The sequence below is a fragment of the Octopus bimaculoides genome, chromosome 11 (assembly GCF_046866305.1).
Source record: "Octopus bimaculoides isolate indiv1 chromosome 11, ASM4686630v1, whole genome shotgun sequence".
Taxonomy (NCBI): Eukaryota; Metazoa; Mollusca; class Cephalopoda; order Octopoda; family Octopodidae; genus Octopus; species Octopus bimaculoides.
In genome coordinates this window covers 32,440,522-32,453,021 of record NC_142938.1, presented here as the reverse complement: position 1 = coordinate 32,453,021, position 12,500 = coordinate 32,440,522, and the positions used below count along the sequence as shown (strand labels likewise).

Below are 12,500 nucleotides of genomic sequence, written 5' to 3'. Positions count from 1 at the left end.
CTGTTTTAGCACCCAGTCGTAGTGTTGCAGGAACTGTGTTAGACAGCTTCTACCTGGTCGAAATCCATGCTGGGTGTCAGTCAGCAAGTCATTTTCTTCAAGGAATACGATTACTTTCTTGTGGACTATTCGTTCCATGACTTTGCTGATGTGTGAGTCAGAGAGATAGGCCTCTAAGTTTTAGCATCTGCCCTGCTTCCTCCATTATGAATAGGACGTATCCCTTCCTTCACTTTGTCTGGGAGCTTACCACTTGCAAGGAAGCTCTGGAAGAGAAGCTACAGTGGTTTTGCAAGGGCTTGCTTGCATGATTTGAGAAGGACCACTGGAAACCCATCAGGGGCAGCAGCAGAAATTGTGTCAATATCATCTATGGCCAGCATTACATCTTCAATGTTTATGTACTCAATGTTTGTCTCTTTAGCTACAGGTAAAGTGGCAAAGAATTCCGCAGGTTTGTTCACTTACCTGTGTTCCAGCAGTGTAGTGAACACACTTTGGAACTGTTCATTTAGTATTTCACTTATCCTCATGGGGTTTCCTGTGAGGGAGCCGTCTTTTTGGGAGAGGGCTCCTATCTTGTGGTGTACTGAGGTGGTTTCTTTAGTAAACTTAAAGAAAGCTTCAGGATTCAACTTGATATTTTCTATAATCAAGCTTTTTTATCTGCTCTCTCCTTTTCATGAGACTGATGCAGACTTCTCTCAATCTCCATTAGCGCTCTCTCCAAGCGAGACCTCTTGCCACTTTTGGGGTGCTTGCTCAGATGGCTTGCAATCTTTGCCCATCGTCTCATAAGAATCTTTCCTTCCCTCGGAATCCTATTTTTGTGTATGCTGGTCTTGCACAATGGGACAGATTTGTCACATATGGCTTGTATTATGGACATGAAATGTTTTTGTTTCATGCCAATGTCTGGTGTGGAGAGACATTTAGGCCAATCCTGCCTGAGAATCTTTCTCAATCAACTTCCAATTTGCTTTATGAAAATTTAGTATGGAGAGATTTTGGATGCTTCGTATAGGCTGTGTTTCTGCAGGAGCTTTTGTTCTATACATAGCTCTATTATGTTTTAATCCAAGAGCAGTGTCAGTGTCACTTTGATATTATGGATAATGTCCATATTGTTTGTATATATATATATATATATATATATATATATATATATATATATGTATATGTGTATATATATGTATATGTGTATATATATGTATATGTGTATATATATGTATATGTGTATATATATGTATATGTGTATATATATGTATATGTGTATATATATGTATATGTGTATATATATGTATATGTGTATATATATATATATATGTATGTATATGTGTATATATATTTATATGTGTATGTGTATATATATATGTGTGTGTGTGTGTGTGTGTGTGTGTATATATATATATGTACATGTGTATATATGTACATGTGTATATATATATATGTGTATATATGTATATGTATATATATATACATATGCATATGTATATGTATATATGCATATGTATATGTATATATGCATATGTATATGTATATATGCATATGTGTGTATATATATATATATATATATGTATATGCATATGTATATATATGTATATGCATATGTATATATATGTATATGCATATGTATATATATGTATATGCATATGTATATATATGTATATGCATATGTATATATATGTATATGCATATGTATATATATGTATATGCATATATATATATATATATATATGTGTGTGTGTGTGTGTATATAAAAAGCAAATAAGTAACAATTATATCAAGGTATTATTGTATTATGGTGTAATACACTAATACCTTAACATCCTTGTTACTTATTTGATTTTTATTCATCTTACTTTGAGCTGTGCAGATAATACTTGACTGACTTGGTACCTAAGTACTTAATTCAACTGGATCTTAATTATATATGTATATATATATTTGTGATGTGCAACAGAGACGACTGCACTAGAATGGTCACGTGGTGAGAATGGATGAGGATAGCTGTGTGAAAAAGTGCCACACCCTAGTGGTTGAGGGAACCTGTTGAAGAGGTAGAGCTAGGAAGACCTGGGATGAGGTGGTGAAGCACGACCTTTGAACATTAGGCCTCGCTGAGGCAATGACTAGTGACCGAGACCTTTGGAAATATGCTGTGCTTGAGAAGACCCGCGAAGCCAAGTGTAACCATAACCTGTGGCCTATGCAAAGGGGTGTAACCAGCCCACTTATGCATACCTTTCCTTCATTGGACACTAAACTCTGCTTGCGAAGAGCTGTTGTGGCAAGTGAAATCGAAATCAAATTCGATGACAGCACTGCATGACTGGCATCCGTGCTAGTGGAGCGCTAAGAGCACCATCCGAACATGATCGTTGCCAGAGCAGATGACTGGCTTCTGTGCCGGTGGCACGTAATAAGCACCATTCGTGCGTGATCGTTACCAGCGTCGCCTTACTGGCACGTGAAAGACATTCGAGCGAGGTCATTGCCAGTGCTGCTGGACTGGCTCTTGTGCAGGTGGCACGTAAAAAGCACCATTTGAGCGTGGCTGTTGCCAGTACCGCCTGACTGGCACATAAAAGCACCCATTACACTCTCGGAGTGGTTGTCGTTAGGAAGGGCATACAGCTGTAGAAACTCTGCCAGATCAGATTGGAGCATGGTGCAGCCATCTGGTTCGCAGTCCTCCGTCAAATCGTCCAACCCATGTCAGCATGGAAAGCGGATGTTAAACGACGATGATGATGATGATGATCACCATTCTGGACTGCTGAAATCTACAAATTTTTTTCACTCTTTCTCTGTTTTCTCATATTCCTTTGTGTTGAAGAGCATAGGCTTGAAATGTAAAAGACTTTTTCATTTTTCCCAAGTGTCAAACTAATACACTTGCTTGATATTCATACACCTGTCATTGTCTTTTGTCTTTGTATGAATTTCAATTATATATGTATAAATACATATGCATGTATGTATATATGTATATATATGTATGTATATATATGTGTGTGTATATAATATATATATATATATATATATATATATATATATATATATATATATCGTATTTTAACGTGTATAAGGAACCCTTTTTTGTCAAAAATTAGGTTAAAAATATGGGAGTTTCTTATACTTCAATAGTATTATAATCCCTTACAAAACCTTTTTTCTAAATTTCAAGCCCCCCAAATTAGGGGGTTCTTTATACATGTGGGTTCTTTATACATGTTAAAATACGTTTTATATATGGTCAATTCAATTAAACCAAAGGTTCTCAACTTATTTTGGCCAAAAGTCCCCTTTTGACCCTTGGAGTCACAAATGCCCCTCAAGAAAAAAATTTATTTTTCAGTATACTAATTATTTTGGCGGGTGGGGAGGGGAGGGTTGAAGATTTTTTTTTCTGCATAATCATATCAATTCCATTATGCAGAAGACAGAATCGAAAGAATTTGGTAAAAATTCGTAAAAATACAAAAGTTATGAGGGGGTTTTAGCATGTGCTTACATCATAATTCTGCCCATCCATATATATATATATATATACACACACACACACACACACACATGTGTGTTTGCTAGTGTCTGGTTTTCCTTTAGTATTTGTTTATTTATACACATCCACAAATGAACCAATGAGGTACTCTGTGGGGTTATTCAATTTGCTAGAAATAACAGCCAAATCTCCCTCATACTATGCTCTTGTTAGTATTAAGGAAAGGGAAAATGTTTACTCCTCTTCATCATTATGATTAAAATCAATATTTTTGATTTTGTTCTGCTCTATAAATTTTTTTTTTTTAAATGCTTCTGTCCATTGCTTGATACAGGAAATTAACAAAAAATATAGAAAGAAAAGGTTCTGTTTTCCAAAGCCAAACAAATTCGAAATTTAAATTTCAGAACATAAGACTTACCAAGTTATTTGGTGTATAGCTGCAGTGCATATGGGTACAAAGCCTAAAACAAATGTGTGTGTGGTTGGGTCTTTGATAGCCAGGGGTCAATTATAGTTCAATCGCAGAAAGGAATTCAAAACAGCAATGCTCGAAATCATATACATACAAACAGTACCCATACATACACACACATACACAAATATATATCTATCAGCCACTCCCAAAAGCCAGTTTGATCCAAAATTCTGACCACCATTCTTTATATATTTGCACACAAACACACACACACACACACACACACACACGAATTCAGCTTTTTGCTTTTATTCATTACTTTTTCCCTTTTAATTGTCTGTAATTAATTCATCTGTTTTTAGTTTTTGTTTATGTTTTCGAGGTTTCACTTTAGCGACACCAGTTACACATGGTACCAGCAATTTGCAGTGTTTTTTAAGTTTTTGAAAATTTTAAACAAAAGTGTATGTTTTTTTTTAAAACTGACTGTCGCAGAGATGTGATAATATGGTTACTACTTGTTAATTTCTAATTGAACTTACCAAAGACGAGGGTCTTCCAGTGCCCCCTTAGCGCCCCCAAGTCTCTTAATGCCCCACCAGTGCCCCATTGCTCCAAAACGCTCCCCCCACACACACACTTTAGCTCCAAATGGCCCTTGTTGAGAACCTTTGAATTAAACGATTAAAATTAATGGACAAGAGGAAGTGCACAAGAAATGTATTAGCTTGACGCTTGGTGAAGAGAGAGTTTGACATTTCGATCATAGCTCTTCCTTGGAAAGGAGAAAGGTAAAAGTCCAAAGAAGAAGAAATATATACGTACATGTGTATGTATATGCATGTGTTCGTGTATCTATACACATACTTTTATGTATGCATGCATGATTCATATGATCATTCTTCATATTCACACTCCCTGTATGTTTGTTTAAAACTGAGTAATGAATGATTGATTCACCAAATGGTTCAAACATACTCCATGCCATGTAGTGAGAGCTGTTGTTTTTTTAGTTTGTACACATCTGTATATATGTGTGTGTGTGCGTGCATGGATTTATGCATACATCAATACATACATGAATGTATGTATGCATGTATAACGGATATGTATGTAGGTATGCATCTGTAACAGATGTATATGTATGTATACATACTTCGATATTTGTCAGTAAACATGTGATAGCGTACTTCATGTGAATATCCAGTGCTGTATCACACAATGGTTAATAGTACATATATATATATTTTTTATTTTTATTTTTTTTTCCTCTTTCTCCGTTCTTCCATTCTCCGAACTTTCCATCTTTCCGACGAAGGGCTACGCCCGAAACGTCATACACTCTCTCTTTCCTTTCCTGAGCGTCCAATAATACTATCCATATCACGTCCTCACTTTGTTGTTTTTTTGTTTTTTTGTTATTGTGTTTTTGAACTATATATATATATATATATATATATATATATATATATATATTACATGTATTCATTGGTGTGGTGTGTGAGTATGTGTATATGTATCACCTATATTTAAAGTGTGTGTATGTATGTGTGTATATACACACACATACATACATACATACATACATACATACATACAAATATATATATATATATATATATATATATTAGGTAGGTGATGAACAATAAAGTCATGGTCTTTCATAGCTTTTTATTGATGGATGGTAGATTGAATTTGTTGCAACTATGGCAGATGATAGAATTTTCCATATCTACCAATATATATTTCGTCCATTGACACTTACTCATGCTGCCATTCTATCTATCTACCTATCGCTCGCTCAATCTATCTGTCTGTCTGTTCATTCATCTTCATCATTTTACATCTGCTTTCCTTGTTGGTATGGGTTTGGTAAGTTGTCATGCTCTGACTCAGGTCTATTTGAAGTTATTACTGACTTCCTTGGTGTGGTCTGTGAGTCACGTTTTGCTTTACATTTTATACTGGCATAGTTCCTGCAGCTTGATGCCCTTTCTAACACCAACCTTTCAAGAATAAGTATTGTGTACATTTTATGATGGCACCAGCACTAGAGATGTCATATTCTTAATCAAAGAGGACGAAAGGGACCTTTCAATCTTGTGCTTTCTCCACTCAGGCACCTAGTAAGTGCTATTTGTTGTAACATTAGCATGCGTGGACGCCTTGTACACAGAAAGGGTAAAGTGTACTCACAAATCTAAAATGTGAACAGTTGCTCGAGTGAAGAGAGAGAGAGAGAATGAAGGGTGCAAGCGTTTAGAAACAGTATAATTGGAAGAGTCAAGGTGGAGAGACTCTACATAGGCCTGACCATTCGTTGAGGCAGACTTTCTCCGACTAGATGCCCTTCCTATCGCCAACCCAAACCTGTTACCAAGCAGGGTAATATTTCTATGTCGTTGGACATGCTTTCATAGGTTGGAAACGAAGGACACATTTACTATGATGGTGATGCCCGTTTACAGCAATTACGCGATGTCAAGACAAGGAGACATATATACACGCTTTCACATACATATATACGGGTATATATATTATATATACACACAGACACACACTCTCTCTCTCCCTCTCTCTCACGTACATATATACACACGCATACAATATCAAGCTATGATTTGTTTACCACTGCGTCATTAGCCTTTACCATCTCTGTTGTGACTTTCATTACTTTCCCGTTAGCAACGTCACTACCATCATCACCACCACGATTATGTGTAATCAATAACGAAGGAGCTTTTGCATAGTCGGCCGACCTTTTAAAAAAATAGCCAAAACTTCCTCATCGTAAAACAAACAAAAAAATAGTGAATGATGTATGGGATAATGTAGTCCAAGATACACAGTACTTGAGAAAGAGATAGGATGTTCATTAATTATAGCTTTGCTTAATCAGGGTTAACGTAGGGAAAATAACATAATCACTATCACCACTGCAACACATCCTATTTTTTCTCTTAAATATTACAACAGTATCTCTATGTTGAGCTGCTAGTGATCGCCCTTAGTTTTTCCTCAAATCATATCCTACCATTTTTAAAAAGGACACATTGGATAATGCAGTCCTCGATGTACTAAAAGATGAGTCAGGGTTTTGACTATAGATCTGTACGATCACTTTCGACCTGGAGTTAAACAACACTAATGACCATCATCTCTATCGTCAATGTAATACGCAGTGACTATCACCTTAACATCATCACCGCAATCGTTATCTTCATCAAAATCATTGCTCCACTGCCGTCGTCATTATTGCTATCATCGTCACTATCAACTCCACTACAGCAATCTTACCATCACTATCATTGTCACCGTCTCTATTACTATCTCCATCATCGTCACCACTGCCAGTGTCATGTGTTCCCAAACGTGTCGTATCATAAACACATTTATGACTCCCTCCACCTTTCTCACTCTGTTGTATTACAATACTACTATAGTAGTAGCAGCAGCAGCAGTAATGATAATCCACACAATAACACACATAAAAATAAACACACACACACACACACACTATGACATCTTTTTAACAGCAGGTCCCTAGCGTACTTTTGTCTAACTCCATCTTTAATGTTAAGTAGTAGATGCAGTTGGCTGCTGCACAAATCACACACATACATACGGACTCTTATTACACACACACACACACACACACACGTACATATTATTAAAGATATAAAGTACACAATTGTATGAAATCACTTCAATCCATAGATACAAACTTTGTTTTCTATCTATCTATCTATCTCTCTATCTCTCTATCTCTCTATCTATCTATCTATCTATCTATCTATCTATCTATTTGTGTGTGTGTAATGTATACACACCAGTCCTGTGTGAGTCCATAGACAGATAAGTATTGACTGATATCTATCTACGTCCACTCACAGACAAGTTCATGTTTAATACATACATACATTATATATATATATATATATATTTTTTTTTTTTTCTCCCAATTTTTTTTCTCCGTGTTTTTCTCCTTGTCTCCGTATTCTTTCTGTTGAAGAGCGTAGCTCGAAACGTCAAAGACTTTCCGTATTCCCGAGCGTCATACTAATATATACTTTTGTTATTTACACCACCTGTCCTCGTCTGTTGTTATTATTTGTATATTCTCCCATATATATATATATATATGTGTGTGTGTTTGTGTGTGTGTGTGTGTGTATATATATAAAGGCGCAGCTGTGTTGTAAGAGGCTTGCTTCGCAACCACACGGTTCCGAGTTAAGTTCCACTACATGGCACCTTGAGGAAATGTCTTCTACTAATACCCTCGGACTGACCCTCTGAGTGGATTTGGGAGAGGGAAACTGAAGAGACCCATCGTATATGTGTGTGTGTGTGTGTGTTCTCCCACCATCGTTTGACAACTGCTTATGTCCCTGTAATATAGCAGCTCAGCAAAAGAAACCGATAGAATAAGTACTAGGTTTTCAAAGAATAAGTCTTGAGGTCGATTTCTTGGACTAAAACCCTTTAAGGCGGTGCTCCAGTATGGTCGCAATCAAATGACTGAAATGTGTAAAAGAATATATATATATATATATATATATATATATATATATATATATATATATATATATATATATATATATATATATATATTTTTTTTTTTTTTTCACGTCTGGCCGTATAGTCCTTCTTGTTTGTTTTCACTGTTTCGTTTTCCTGTTTTGTTTTCTGTCCGCCACTACATTCCTCCACGTTACAAATTTAATTTAAATTTAATTTAAATTTAATTTGTGGTCCGTGGGAAGAGCCATTCTAACAGTGCGTCCTGGCCTAACTCTTCGAAACGCTTAGTTTTAGAATGGTGGCAGCTGATGAAGGAAATGTTCTCTATGTGGCCTGTGTGTTTTCTGTATTCCGTTTATCATTTTGTCCACGTTTTTTTGCTACGTCCTGTACCCAGATATGCATCTATATATACATGTATATATACATATATATATAATATATATACATAATATATATATATAATATATATACATAATATATATATATACATATATACATACATTTATATATATAGATACATACATACACACACACATATGCGCATATATGGAATCTAACCTTAGTAAATACCACACTATAAATATTGAAGCGTAAGAATTAGCATAATAATTAGAATAAATGATAGGGTTGAATGTTTAGCTCCTAAACTTCCTCCGAATCACTTTGAAGATCAGAAAACCAACTTTACAGAAACGCGCGCGGGCGCACACACAGCTTACTTACACAGAGACACAAGTACATGTTAATTGCATATATTATGTCAATGTCTTGTAGCGATGCTGTCTGCCTCTCCACCACTTCATTGGCAAAGGTTTTTTTTTTTTTATCCAGAATGGCGTTATGGCATTCGTCATTATATTGTCTTTATATCTCTATTACGAGACATATGTGTATAGGTGTGCAGCTATAAATTGTGAAGCTTTATTTTTTACGGTTGTCGTCATATTTTAGGAAGACGAAGAAAATGAAAACTGGAACTTCCTCCTCCCTTTCTAATGTTGACGTTTCTATCTTCGTTAAGTTCACCGCAGTATTGATTAAATGGTGCATTTCGAATTTTTCTTTGGCATTGGTTCAGTGAAACGAGGAAGCAGAAGCAACTCAATAGTTATGACAACACCACTAAATTATTATACACACAGACATGTGTGTGTGGGGGTGTCTATCTGTCTGTCTGTCTGTCTGTCTGTCTGTTTATCTATCTATCTATCTATCTATCTATCTATCTATCTATCTATCTATCTATCTATCTATCTATCTATCTATCTATCTATTCATACAGTACATAAGTACATGCATGCATATATAATATAATGCTATATCACCTTTCTCCATCTATGCTTGTGAAGGAAAACGCTGTAAAAATAAGGATTTCTGACTGAAAGACAAATGACTGCAAATTTATAAGAATGAGTGTGTGGCGTTCATGCATCTCTCAGTGGATTTGGGTTTCACTAGTGAAGGAAAACTATTGCTACACTTAGTAGTTGAGAGTAATACAATATCATCAAAATTAATAGGTAGGGAATGAGATTGTGTGATATTCATGCCTTTCCCATCATATTTATTGTGAATAGCAGAAAGTCTCACTTAATGACTAGTATGTTAATCTGATTTTGTAAAGCAAGGGTAACAACTCTGGACTTAGTTTGGTCTTAGACCACCTGTTCAACAAAATAATTTTTTATTTTCAAGATTAATGGTGATATAATCACTATATTTGATGTGCTATAATGCACATGTGTAGATATCAAAAGTTATAATGACTGAAGGCAATTACTTGGGCACCATTCATATGAAAAATAACAGTCTAGTTAGGGTTGTAGTGAAATATGCTCGACACCATGATGATAGCAATTTCGTTTGGTTTGTGTCGAGGTTAAATTTTGTTGAGTAGAAATAAGTCAGTGTATATAACTAATATTGACTTGGCTTTGGCTGGTTGAAGGGTCTACTAGGTTTTGTACTTGGTACCAGAAGAATGAAACCAAATAGAGCTTAATTTGATTCCCTTCTCCATTGCAGCCAGCCTCCAACACTGCAACAACATTTTCTTATTTTAGTGTAAGGCTCCCCACATTTACATTTTATCTGACTCCAACCTAACTGGTAATGCCACTTCTCCCCTTCTTTTCTCTTTCCTAGGAGACGCATAAAGCTCTGAGCATTAGATTCAGCACTTTTGACAAACAACTTTATTGACTAATTATTGACTAACTGTTGCAAGCATAGACTTTTAACAGTTTTGTTGGTTTCCAAAGTTACTTGACAGATTTATGGGAGAGGAGAATGAGATGGGAAGAACTGCTCTGTGTAACTTTCTTTTGTACTTGTGCTAGATGAAATGAGATCTTGGGCTGGAGAATTGATTTATTAGGAACTTGTTACTATATAACATTCCTACCTTCTACACAATGGTGGCAAAATTTACAAGTGTTGGGTATTGCTAGTGTGCACTTGATAAATAAATATTTAGTCATTGTTTTACTATTTCTCTCACCCCATCACCTTCACTCTAACAATAATCTAGTGATAAGTGTTCTTTTTAATTTTGGAACAAAGCCAGCCATTTTGTGGGGAGAAAAGGCAAAGTTGACCCTGATGGAATTTGAACACTGCATGTTATGAATCAGCAGAAATAAAACTAGCCATTTTGCCCAATGTGCTAATGATTCTACTCGTTCACTGCTTAATGGTAATGGTTTCAAATTTTAGCACAAGGCTAGCAATTTAAGGGTAGAATGTAAGTCAATGATATTGATTCTGGTGCTCAACTAATACTTATTTTATCTACCTCAAAAGGATGAAAGGCAAATTTGACCTTGGTGGAAATAATAATAGCAATAATAATAATCCTTTGTACTATAAGCAGAAGGCCTGAAATTGGGGTGGGAGGGATGAGTCAATTACATTGACCCCAGTGTTCAACTGGTACTTATTTTATTGACTCTGAAAGGATGAAAGGCAAAGTCGACCTCAGAATTTGAATTCAGAATATGAAGATGGATGAAATACTGCCAAGCATTTTGCCCAGCTTGCTAACAATTCTGCTAGCTCACTGCTTTAATAATAATGATGATGATGATGATTTCTAACAGACTGTTGATCACCATATTTGGCTGTAATACTTGAGAGATGAATTTGTCAGGATTTGAACTCAGAGATGCAACTAAAAGCACTAAGTGTTTGTCTGCAATCTTTATAGACTCCAGTCATTTCAGTGAGTGAACTGTTGCTCAATAGGAATGCCAGTCTTCTCTATCACTGTGATGTCAATGGAAATCATAATAGTATTAATGCAAAAGTAAGGTGAGTGTTGTTTTACAACTAATGATAAACTTGTAGAAACAACTTGCTGTAATGGTTGATTAATTATCGCATAATTGGTTGGTGTGGAGGAAAAGAAAGAAGAAAAAAGAAACAGATATAATACTACTGCGCTGCACAATCATTTATAAACTAAAACATCATTCTGCTTTATTTCTCATTTTTTTTTTCTGTGTGACTTCTCTATTTTTGTTTTCAGTTCTTACTTTCTGCTTTTTTCTTTTAATCAAAATAGTTTGGTTGCTGTTGGCTCATTTCTGATTTTTCATCTCATTTATGGTTTTATTTAATTATCTATGTAGTTAACTCCATTTTGTGTGGACTCTTTTTTTTTTATGAATCTCATTAAAATGCATTAAATTCAATATGAAATTACAATTTGTTAAATACGTAATTTCCCCCTTCAATTCAAATACTTACCCTGTTAGTCACTTGACTGATGGAAACAGCAGCCAAATCTCCCTCAACTCATCTTTACTGTTTTTAAGGAGAAACATGCTAGATAATCTAGTTCTAGATACACTAACTCTGAAAATAGGATAGGATGGTCATGGTTAGAATACATTTGATTAAAGGTCTATTAAATATACTTTGCCACAAGGTTTTTATGTAGATCAATGACATTGTTACTTTCTTGTTCAGTATAATTAATATTAATTATTAATATCATTATCAATTGTTACCTACCAAAGGGAATACTTCACTGTGGGTCAGTGGTATTAT

The 12,500-nt window shown here is 35.2% G+C and overlaps 1 protein-coding gene across 6 annotated transcripts in view; it reads left to right on the top strand.

Moving 5' to 3' along the window:
* Positions 1 to 12,500, top strand: part of LOC106868368 (uncharacterized) — a 234,091-nt gene that overhangs the window by 10,898 nt on the left and 210,693 nt on the right. The gene's annotated exons all lie outside the window — the stretch shown is intronic.